Here is a 12,371-nt window from a genome sequence, read left to right as displayed (position 1 = left end):
ACGTGGACAGAAGCACCTGTGGACCAGTGGAGAGTGGAGCGGGTGAAGGCAGAGGAAGGATCCGGAGGAGAGTGCATCACACGCCTCCCGGGCCTTAGCTGTCCGCCTGGGCCTCTCGCTCGGCCTCCTCCCCCACCTGTCATGGACTCCAGCCCAGAACATCTCTGATGCGGAGACCCTGAGCCCCTCCCACCCCAGTCGGCCACATCACCCACCTGCCCTGGTGGCCATCGGCGGCCTCCCTTCTCTTGTGTGCTGCGAAGTGGACATGTCAGCGCACCTGGGCACCTGGGCACTCACCTTTCTCCATCTGTATTAGTTTCCTTTTGTTGTAATCACCACCAATTTCGTATCTCAAAACATACACATTTATTCTCTTATCGTTCTGGGTGTCAGACGTGCAAACGGGGTCTTCTGGGGCCAACAAGAATCAAGGTGTCCGCAGGGTGGTTCCTCTGTTCTCCCCACCCACACCCTCGGCTGTGGCCTCCCTGCATGTCCAGAGCCAGCCGTGGGGGCCTTCCCACCTCCCTCCGACTCGGACTCCTGCCTCCCACTGTAAGGACCCCAGTGATGACACTGGGACCAGTCTGACAGCCCAGGATGCTCTCCCCACTCAAGATCCCCGCTGACTGCCACCCGCGAAGTCCCCTCTGCACCCCCCCCCACAAGGTCACACATCCACAGGGTCCTCCTGGGGATCAGAACACGGTGACCCTGCTGCCCTCACCGTCCACCCCTCAGCACACAGGGGCTACGGTGCTCTTTCTCTAAAGGGTGGGTCCCTTCCTGTCACTGCCCTGCTTACTACCCACCAGCAGCTCCCGTGGCGCTTAGAACAAAATCCAGACCACTCCCCATGCTGACGACCCCAGAGGAGGGGGCCCTGCCTCTCCACCCACCCTCAGCCACACCCTAGCAGCCCCCAACGCTCACATCACTCTGTCACCAGGCCTGTCTTCAAGAGTCTTCCCGCCCTCCCCCGAAGGAAGCCCCTCCTCCATACGGTGCTGTCCTGTTTCACTTATTCACACACTGATCATTATCCAAACCCGTCTGTGATTCCGTTCACTTGTTTCCCACCTGTGTCACCTCCAGAAACAGACTTCCCCAGCCGAGGGTCCAGGGAGCCCAGAGCAGGCCTAGCACATGGCAGGCACTCGACAAATATTTGTCAAATGAACGAGGCATTCCAGCAGAGGCTAATGAGTTAAAGCCAGCCCTGTTGTCTGTTTCTTGGCACAGGCTCGTCACCCAGTTCCCGGCCAATGATTCAGATGCACAAAGCGCTCTTGGCCTCGGCTGGGGAAACAGAGGGCACAGTGTGTGGCGGGGACGCCCGAGTGTCCGGGCTCTGGGCCCTCATTGTGCTCCTTGAGCAAATGAACTTCCCTCCAACTGTAAGGAAGTGACCAGTGAATCAGGGAGCCATGCTCCTCTGCAGAGTCTTCTCCACGCGTGATCTGGGAAATCTTGCTTCTGCAACCTGCCACTTCCAAGTCCGAGTTTGGCCTTGGCTATCGGCAGCGCAGAAGAGTATTCATTGGCAGGGTGCCTCCGCTTGTCTGAGCTTTGTGACCATGAGATAAATGATGCTCTGCATCTTGGCAGCAGGGAATGGCTTGTTCCTTCTAGGCAGGAGAGCTCTGGGGGAACCAGGAAGGTGCTGATGCTCAGCCAAGCCTGGGAGGCAAGAAGCGCAGCCGAGTCTCAGCACATTCAACATCCCTGCCCGGAGCAGCAGGGTCCTTCACTCCATTCCGGTGTGGTTGTTAATTACAGAGACCTACAATTATCTCCGGAGAATTAGAGCGTTGCATGATTTTGCCCAGGGCTGGAAAGATGTGTCCACTAGCCAAGTAGAAAGAAGGCCGGTGAAGCAACAGTCTTCTCTGGATTAATACAAATGGCGAGCCTAACATGAGTTTATTTCCATTTGCTCCCCCGGGGAGGAGCCCTCTGAAGACCCTGGAGACCCCCAAAGAGCAAAGCAAAGAGGCCAAAAGCAAACACCCAAGCAGGGGGCATCAGCCTGCTTTGTATGGGAAAGGGTGCAAGGTGTCCACAGGGTCCCACGGAGCTTCTACAACTGTATCCATGGGATGGGGGCTGCTGTGGCGAGCATGTTCTCAGAAGCCTCCCCACCCACAACGCCCTTCACAGCAGCCATGCCGCGTCACGCTCTGCCCGGCAAATTTCTGCACCCCGAGCCTCATGTGTCCAGAGCAGCATTCCCTTTGCCCCATCCCCGGGACCGCGGCCCCGGATGCTCGGGGCATATCCCGCCCCCACCTCCCCTTTGCTGGATTTGTTTGTTGAAACCTGCAGGATCCTGTGAGTTAATTCCCAAGGAATGAAGCCGCTGGAGGGACCCAAGAGTTGCTGGCTTTTACTCCAACGGATTAATGGCGTCCCTAACACGATCCAACAAGTCCGGGGAGCTGCTTCCCACCAACCTGACTTTCGTCCTGGCCTTTCGTTCATCCTGTCATTTTTCGATAGTTTGCCAAAGATTTCAGGCAGTGCATGAGTCCTGGTTCAGAAAGAAGGGAACCTCCCAAATGCAGACTTGTGGGCCCTTTCAATAGTACCTCCCCCGAGCAAAGAACACCAGCAGCTCCTGACATCACTCTGTGGTCCAAAGATTCATCAGTCATTTGTTTTTTCAAGTGAAAGCGACAAACAAGAGCTTACTCGGCTTTGCATTTTTGCCTTGTCTTTCTCAGTCCTTGGCATTTCCGTCTAAATTTCAGAATCGCCTTGTCAGTTTGTGAGTGTGCGCACACACACGGGTACGCAGAGAGCCCCCTGGGATTTTGGTGAAGTGGTGTTGAATCTATAGGTCATTTTGGGGAGATTGAAACCTTTCTCGTAGTGAGTCTCCTCTCTTCTCTCAGACCTCTCTCTCCATACGTGGTAGGTCTGCTTAGGTTTCTCCTCAACAGTGCACTGTAGTCCTCAGTGTAGAGGTCTTGTCCATCTCCTGCTCACTCTATTCCTAGGTATTTGACGGCTTTGATGGTCACTTCTAAAGATCTTTTATTTTCTATTTATTTGTTGCCGGTATATTGAAAACAAAACAAAACAAAAAAAAACCCCGGTTTTTGTATGTTGATCCTGTATCCAGCAGCCTAGCTAAGTTTACCTCTTAATTTGAATAGGTTATTGGTAGATGCCTTTGGGTTTTTTTACACTCTGTTCTGTGTGAGTGATGACAGTGTATAGAGTCCCCTTTCTCAAACCTTATGCCTTTTATTTGTTTTTTTTCCTGCATTTTTGCCTGGCTAGCCTGCCTTTGCCATGTTAAATCTATGTGGTAAGAGAGGATGCTGTAGATTCACCAATTTCTTACCTTCTTCCCCCATCAAAAAGCCCACGAAGGGTTCTGGAGAGACGGCCGTGGCCTCATGGTGTTTAGATATTCTGAAGCCCCACGTAAAAACAGGTAGTACAACTAAAAAGAAGAGCAAAATTTCCAGGGACTCTCATGAGCGTCCAGTGGAGATTTCCAGAGGCCAGGGGACATGCTATCGCCCAGCAGATTCAATGCACAAGCAGATATAAGAATTCCATCAGTAGTCTGTAAAGCCAGACATTGAGACATCTGCAGAAACATCAAATCACACTCATCTTTTCACGAAATGTTGTCACTTTTTATTAAAAAGAGATACAGTTGCTTTTCATTAAAAGTAGGTAGTTTATGTTAACGTGTAATAGGATGATTATTGTTTTAAATGAATTAATAAATAAATGTTTAAAATAAGAAATGTCTGGGCGCCTGGGTGGCTCAGATGGTTAAGCGTCTGCCTTCGGCTCAGGTCATGATCCCAGGGTCCTGGGATCGAGTCCCGCATCGGGCTCCCTGCTCGGCGGGAAGCCTGCTTCTCCCTCTCCCACTCCCCCTGCTTGTGTTCCTTCTCTCGCTTTGTTTCTTTCTGTCAGATAAATAAATAAATAAAATCTTTAAAAAATAAAATAAGAAATGTCTCACGGGGATGGATGGTCTAGCCCCTGGTGGCCAGGGCCTCCTTTCAGGACAGAGCCCCACACAGAGGGAAAACTGCTGGATCAGAACCGAGCAGGACAGGGACAACAGAGACCAGCGAGGGAGAGCGGTGGACAACAGCAGGGAGGGAGCAGGGCCAGTGATCACGTTTGTTAAAGCCTTGGGAGTCACAGTTTGCTTGGGAGAGCAACAGGAGAGGGCTGTCTGGAAAATGAGAAAAGCTGTAACAGGTCTTCTTCAAGAGGCTCAAGAGCCTTAAATTCACATCAAGCAACAGAAAAGCATCAAGGGCAAATCCCATACAAAGTTACTGCAAGAAAAATGAGAATATGCCGCAGAATGACCTTCCTTAGAAGAAAGCACTGCAGAAGGATGTGCTCAAAACAACACACAAAAAAAGGAAATATCAAAACTGTGACTTGCTGTTTCAGAATAACCTAAAAATGTTTGAGAAAATGATACAAAACATGGGGGGAAGAAAATGCCAGCACCACAAGTTAATGTTTAAAACTCAGAAGTGAGGTGAGACACTCGAGCAAAGAATTAAAAATAAAGGAACGATTATTTCATAAATGTAGACTAAACAGAAGAAGCCTAAGAGTGAAGGCAGCACAAGGAAGCGATGCTTTCAGGGGACGAGCAGATGAAAAGGAGACACAGTTTAAAATTCAAAAGAAAACAAATTCAAAGGATTTGAAAGAAACTTTGAAATTGTGAAAATTGGCAAAAAAGATCCAACACCAAATAACAAGGCTCTTTGAGGAAGGTGCCAAGGTAAGACAGCAGAACAAATCCTGAGAAACTTTTTCAAGGAAAGTTGCCTGAAATCCAGCCCAGAATGACCAATGCCAAGACATAGTTTAGCAAAATGACTGGTATTTGAAGAAAAAGAAAAAAAAAATCCTTTGGGCCTCTAGGTAAAAAGACAGCACTGGCTTAGAAGGGACAGAAATCAAGATTATCATCCAACTTGTCCACACCAGCACTTGATGCCAGAAGACAGTGGAGTCATACCTTGAAGGGACTCAAAACTAGAGCCAGAGATTTTATACCCAGCAAAATGGATCTTCCCATGCAAAGCACACAAAGGGCTGCCGCCATGTAAGAACACACTGTTCTCACGAGCCTTCTAGAGACAGACGGCTGGAAGGACGCTAGAAGGACGCTGGTGAGCGTGGGCTGTCTAGGGGCTTGCAGTCCGAGGTCTAAGGGAGGGGCGCTAAAGTATGCCATGGCCATGAGATCCCACAGTGTCCATCGTGCAAATGAACCCAGGCGAGGGGGCGGCCATGTGCACGAGGTGGTAATGCCTCCCCGTCACATGTGCATTGGTAGCGTGGACATCGCTGTTCTGAGACCACCACGTGCACGGCGTGGACAAAGCTAATGGGCAACCACGGACAGTCTGACTCTGTCGTCCCAGGTGTCCTCAAGACCCACAATTCCCAGGGATGAAGACGTAATATGGAGGAAGTCAAGGAATACCCTCCCAAGAGCACTGGGTGCCCCTACAGCCTAGATCGTGGTCTGAAGACACATTTTTGACCCCAGTCCACTCCTCCTCTCACTGCCCCCCCAAAAAACCAGAAACGCAGGGCTTGGGGAAATCTTTTGATGAAAACGAAGTGATACAATTAGTGAGGAGTGCATGAAGGCACTGAGCGTCACTGGCCCCAGCCTCACAGAGAGCGAGAGCGAGAGCGAGAGAGACCACCAGAGTCACATGTCTCCCACAAATTCATGTATGGAAGCCCCAAGCCCCGGTTCCTCAGCAAGTCACCGTGTTCGGAGACAGGGTCTCTCCATAGGGGATTGGTTAACATGTCATTAAGCTGAGCCCCTAATCTGAAATCTCACGGTGTCACCGAGGAATGACCCGTGAGGCCACGGGGAGAGGGCAGGCCAAGGAGAGCCCTGTCAGAGGAACCCTACTCTGCCCACGGCTTGGCCTCAGCCTTCCAGCCTCCAAGCCTGGCAGAGAGTGAGCGCCCGTGGGTCCGGGCCCATGCTGTGTGCTTGGCCTTGGCAGCCCGAGCAGGCGAATATGGGGCAGGGCGTGGGGGGATGCTCAAGGCCCAGATGGCTGCATAGGCCCGGTCTGCACGTGGGGGCTGCAGGACCCCCAGTCTGCCCTGCAGATAAGCCATGTCACCTGCCCAGGGAAGCCTTGCGGTGGACGGAGGTGGGGAGAGGGGACATTTGCCCCAAGGGCACAGGAACCAGAGCCCATAGTGGGAATAGCATCAGAAGCATGCTTTGTTTTTTTTTTTTATAGACTTTATTTTTTTGGAGCAGTTTCAGGTTCCCAGCCAAATGGACTGGCAGGTAGAGATTTCCCATGCAGCCCACAGCCTTCCCACACGGATCTTGCGCACCCCCGGTACCCGCTACAGTTTGAGCCTACACGCACAGGTCACCGTCCCGCGCAGCGCCCCCCACCCCCACACCACCACCCCCGCTGTGTGCTTCCCAGAACGGGTGGGTTTATTGTCTCTCGGTTGAGTGTTGAACTCCTCACACCCCTGCTGTGGCAGGACGGGGTTTGTTCGGGTCTCTGTGCAGAGCAGATGGAGCTGTGATGGATGTAGAGGGTTAGCCATGGGGGAGCCCGAGGGGGTAGTGGGTGCAGGGTCCAGGTACGGAATCTTCCCGGGCGGATGGGGGACCCAGCAGCCTAAGCAGGGGCGGCAAGTCCAGCCTGCGGGCTGGGAGGAGGCAGCTGACCACTGGTTCTGGCTGGCTGGCTGCATCCACAAGCCAGAGCTTCCTTTCTTTGTGCTGGGTCCTCTGATTTGCAAAATAAAGCGGGGGTATTCTGCAAGCCCAGCGGGTGTGGGGTGGGGGGTTGGGGGAGGGAGACCTAAGGAGCTCAGTCTAGGATTAACTGTGTCTCCACAGGATGGCGGGGGTGGGCAGGGACCAGGGTGCCAGCCTAGCCTGGGCCCGGGATGGCGACGGGGAGGCCAGCCCCCATCACCCTGGTGCCCCGTCAGGGCTGCGAGAGCTCACACTGGCCGCGGGTACCCTGTGCTTGGCTCTCCGGGCAGTGCCTCACCCTTGTCGCCCGCCCCAAGCTCCACTCTCAGATCCGCAGGCCCTTCGGCGACCCCTTGACCCTGGCGCCCCGGGTGCAGGAATCCCGTGCTTCCCCATCCCAGCGCTGTTCTGGGGGCACAGCAGAAAGGACAGGGCAGGTCGGGGGAATGTCCTGTTTCTCCGCTTGGGGCCGGCAGGGCGGGGCGACGCTGGGCGGACAGTTCTGGCGTGCCCACGGCTGGCCCCGCAGGTCGCCGGTTTTACTGTGGTCACCGATGCGGAGAAGCGGTCTCCTCGGGTCACCGGCACAGCTCAGAGCCCCGAACGCTCTGGCCCCATTGTACCGTCTCCATGAGCTAACAGCGATCTGGTGAACAGGAGCAGGGACGTTGTGGCTCCCGTGAGCCCAGGGGCCCCTGGGCAGGAGAAACCAATGCTCGGGGTCCTCCTGGGTGCGCGGCTGGGAGACATTTTGGTTTCTGCCTCTTACCCATGGGTTTGTTTTGATGTTTTGAGCTGAACCCGATGATTTAGGGGTAGTTGGACAAAGGCATTGGGGTTGCTAGGAGACAGGCCTTAGGGAGGGTCCGGCCTCAGTGAGATATTCTTACACAGAGATTCTCCTTCGTTTTCTGGAGCGAAGAGCTCATCCTGCTAGCCTCTCTCTGGGGCACGGAAGGGAGTCTCCAATGACGTCTTGCGTCAGCACGTTGACTGCGAGGTCAGGGGAAGCATCTAGTGTGTGGGCATCAAGTAGCACATAGGTTCCTAGGGAGATGCTTTGAAATGCTACTCCAGGCATCCTGGGGGGCCAAAAGGGACCCAGTCACAGGAGTGAGGGGCCTGTAAACAAGGAGACTCTCAAAGAGGCTTTAATCCCTACTTCTACCCCAGATTCTAGATGATTCCCACCTCACAGGACCCTGCACCTGCACATCTCAGCAATGTGCGGCACTGCAGCCTGTGGTCTGTACTAAGTAATGAGTGACTGATACTTAGAATCTTGAGGGCAAGCAACTGGAGTGATAAGGATGCCAGTGATTCCCTAAAAGGATGGAGGAAGGTTCGTGGTGGGGGAGGGGGGAGGGAGGACAGTAAATGAATATGCCCCCAGCCCACCTTCACCCGCAGCCCCACGGCACCTAAGAGACGCCGGGAATTCCCACACACGAGTATGTTGTCTCCCAAGAGCAGCACATGGAGCCTCCAGGCCCAGGACCTACACTGGGTGGGATGGGTTAGGGCCCGCCCTCTGAGAAGGGAGCTGTATCTAAGTGCAGTGTTGTATCCTGCACGGGATCCTGAACGAGACCAGACAAAGGACATTCGTGGATGGGCCACCAGAATCCAAATGAAGTCTGGAGGGCCGCTAACCGTCATGCCCCAGTGTGGGTTTCCCTGCGTTGACCAACTCGCCGTGGTCATGGAAGATGAACACGCAAGAACTCTCGGAACGATCCAGGCAACTTTTCGGGAAATCTGAAATTATTCCAAAAGAAAACACACGTATCTGATGAAAAACAAACGAACAACAACAACAACAAATAAACCCCAGTTGAGCCACAGGTGGAAGTGCTGGGAGCCTGGGGGCAGGAGGAAGGGGCAGGCGGGTGTGCAGAGGGCGGAAGGCACCAGAAAGCCCAGGCCGAGCCCGCGGAGGAGGGCGTGTGGCTGTCGGCAGGAGGCTGGGGGCGGCCTCTTCCGAGCAGGGCACTCTCATGACGGAGACTAACGCTGATGGTCAGGACCGTAGGGCGCCAGCAGCCTCTGCGCCGAGCCCTCGGCCTTCACTTTCCTCACCTGTCAGGATCCTTTCCGCACCGTTTGTCTTGAGAACACGGTTGAACAAACACTAATTGACGGGTTTCCATAGACACTGGGCGGTGGTGACGCCAGGGACGGCAGACATCCTGGGATCTGGTTGGAGCCCTTTTCCCCAGACTCTCCCGGTTCCCAAGGCTGCGGCCAAGCCCCCCCCCCCCGCCCCCCCCATCTACGATCTGGAGGTTCTACTTCCTCCCTCAATTAATCCCGTGAAATGATTGCTAAGTCTGCACTGAAGCCCCTCTCAAAACACAAAGGAAAACAAAGATGCGCCTCTAACACACTGCTCATCTGGGAGGTCCGAGTGAACCGGGAAAAGCCACTTTTCCCATCTGTGTCCGGTGGGGGCCCCCTCCCGGCCAGCCTGCAGGTGACGTCCCCGTCCGCACCAAGGACCTCTGGCGTGAGCGCCAGGGCCGGTCACATCCGCGCCCAGGAAGGCTGCATTTCCAACGGCTAGACACTGCTTCTGGACCGCACAGCACGTGGGGAGATGATGCAAGGTTTGCAGCCCCTGGCGCCCGGCCGGCAGTCGGCGGCGCAGGGCTGCCCTCTGGTGGCCAGCCGCGGAGTCGCACGCTCGGGACTTATTCGCAAATTTGAACTGGTGTTGCATCATCTGCCAGAGCCCGGGATAACTGAGGCCCCGCTGGTCCTCAGTCGCGTGTGACCCCGGCCACCGCCGCCCACAAGTGCCTTTAGAGGCTGCTGGGTTGTGAGGTGTGGGTGGTGGGGGGTGGGATGTCCGCTTCCCAGGCTCCCTTGTCATTGTCGTGGGCACTGTGTCCGCAGTCCCAGAGCCCTGGGCCTGGCTGGGGGCCGTGGGAGCTGGTGACCCACTAGGACCGCAGCCTGCTCGTCACCTCTAAGGAGGCTCTGTCTGCTGTTGCTGCCCTATCTGCGCTGACGTCCCTTCCCTTGGCCCTTTGCGCCCGTGTCCTTGGCCCGGAACAGGATCAGGTTGTCTCTGGGCAATGGCCACCTGGGTCGCAGACCAGAGTGGTCTAATGCCAAGAGGAAACGAGACACCCCACCTTCTACTTTCAAAAACATTGGCACAAGAAACGCAGACCCCGGTGACTTCCCTGTGGGCGCTGGGGGGGACCAGGCAGGGGCAGGGGTCAGAAATGAGGAGGGGTCGGGGGCAGGGGAAGGATGCCCAGTTCACATAATCCCTGGTAATTTTATTTTATTTTATCATTTTATATTTTATTCATTGATTTGAGAGAGAACGCGCAAACGCTCGCGCATGAGGCGGGGCGGGGAGGGGCAGAGGGAGAAGCAGGCCCCCCACGGAGCAGGGAGCCTGACGCGGACTTGATCCCAGGACCCCCGGATCACAACCTGAACTGAAGGCAGACACTTAACCGACCAAGGCACCCAGGTGCCCCAGTCCCTGGTAATTTTAAAGTGTGGTCATGCTTTTCTCTTTTTTGCTAGTTTTTATGTTTATTTTTTCTTATTGTGTTACTAAATATACATATTTTAAGTTTTATTTTTAAGAAATCTCTACGCCCAAAGCAGGGCTTGAATTCACCACCCCGAGATCAAGAGTCACACGCTCTACGGACGGAGCCAGCCGGGCACCCCTAGGTTTATTAAATATAAATCAAGGTGAGCGCTGCCCAAGTGCCTGTGGGCAGAGCCGCTTTTCCGTGGGAGGGGTCACGCCCCCTGCCGGCCGAGCCACCTGGCAGCAGGCGTTTCCTCCTCTGTCTGGGAACCTCAGCCACATCCGGGAGACCAGCTTTGCTACGGGGAGCAACCTTTAAGACGTATGAATAACGGCCAGTGCGGGAGCCGCTGGTAATTGCAGCATGAGCCTTGCCTGCTAGCCCCGGGAGCCTGTGGCCTGAGCGTGTCCCCTAACACGACCTTCCGGGAGCTGGGCACTGGTGGCTGAGACCCCACCCTCTGTAACCCGACTCCCAACACTGGTCCTACAGGCCTGCTACTTGCTTTCGAATGTATTGAGGGTAACATTAACTACGTCACTGACGTGAAGAGCTGGTCCATGTCCTCACCAGCATTCGGTGTTACCCGTGGTCTGGATGTTGGCTGTTCTAATAGGTGTGAGATGGTGTCTCCTTGGTTTACTTGGCATTTCCCTGGCGACATATGAGGTGGAGCAATCTACATTACGTATAAAATCCTTAGCTACCTGTCTCTTTGTAGAGAGAGGATATTTGAGAGACCAGGGCATGGGACACACTTTGAAGGGATGGGAGGGGCCCGGAGCGGAGGCCCACGCAGGAGGGTCCAGGCTGCAGAGCAAGAGCGTGAGGACCTCACACGGCTTCACACCAATGTCGCTGGCGTTAGGATTTTGCCTTGGCTCGGCTTCCACCCATTTTCCGGAAGGACCTACTTGGTGTTTTTATTTTCAGTATTCACCGTCTCCTATTGCTGCCAAATTCCCCTCTGAGGCCTTCCTTCTCAGGTGAGGGTAAAAAATAAACAAGGAAGCGGGGTAGAGAGGAAGGAAGGGAAATGTGAGGCCTGGTTCAGGGAGCTAACAGCAGATCTGTTAAAAGATCAGAATTAAAGGCTTGAGACCATCAAGCCTCACGCAAAGTCCATTCTGTAGGGGAGACAGGATTTGCATCTCCCTCCAAATTCGCCAGAATTTTGTGGTCTTATCTCTCATTCTAGCAACTGTGAATTCATTCACTGATCCCATGCTCCTCTGCTGGACCTTTTAAATCCCCACCTGCATCTCACTTGAGTTTTCAAATATGTGTGGTTCGCGTTCTTTGGAAATGGGTGATCCATGTACAGTAATGTTGGATCACTGAGATCCTCCCCTTGTCTGCCTGAGCTGGACAAGGCTTTCTGCAGCCCTTGTCAGTCATGAGGGGACTTCATGCATTCACTGTTTACTCATAGGTTGTGAACATTTAACAAATAGTGTGACCTTGCTGTCTGGGGATAGAAAAGTGAAAAAGACAAGGCGGAAGGGAGATTAAAATGTAGGGGAAGAGAGCTACAGCACGTGGGTGATTCTAACACAGTGGGTTTCTAATGTATTCTCAGGACCGTTAGAGGAAGCGCATTAGTGGGAAAATCTTGACTTAACCTGGAAACCAGATACTCTGTTATTCCTGGGGCATTGAATAACTGGGCAACACCTCCCGTCTCCGGGCACGTCTTATAACGAACCAGCCCTCAGAGTCTCTGACGGAGAAGGTCTTTCTTTAATTGCACATGTTTTCTATTAATTGCATCATTCGCTAGTGTGGACAAGGAAAGGAGGATGTGGTGAGCTCTGTGCCCAGAATGCAGGTTTTACAACTGTGCTTCCATGAAGGGTAAACCCCTGCTTCCTCCAGATGGCCTGAGATCAGAGCCTTGTGGGTGAACAGTGACAGCAAAAGCCCTTCTTGAGAGCAGGGAGGTTTTAGTGGGTGGGATCTAGATTCATAGCCAGGCAGCTGGAATTTGAGGGGGTACCACGAACAGTCCTCAGTGTAAGTTGTTAACTACCAGGCGACTGAGCTTGGAAACA

This window comes from Callorhinus ursinus, unplaced genomic scaffold (genome assembly GCF_003265705.2).
Source record: "Callorhinus ursinus isolate GAN/ISIS: 27379988/994484 unplaced genomic scaffold, GSC_fseal_2.0 scaffold46, whole genome shotgun sequence".
Lineage (NCBI taxonomy): Eukaryota > Metazoa > Chordata > Mammalia > Carnivora > Otariidae > Callorhinus > Callorhinus ursinus.
Note: the sequence above shows the minus strand (reverse complement) of the source record.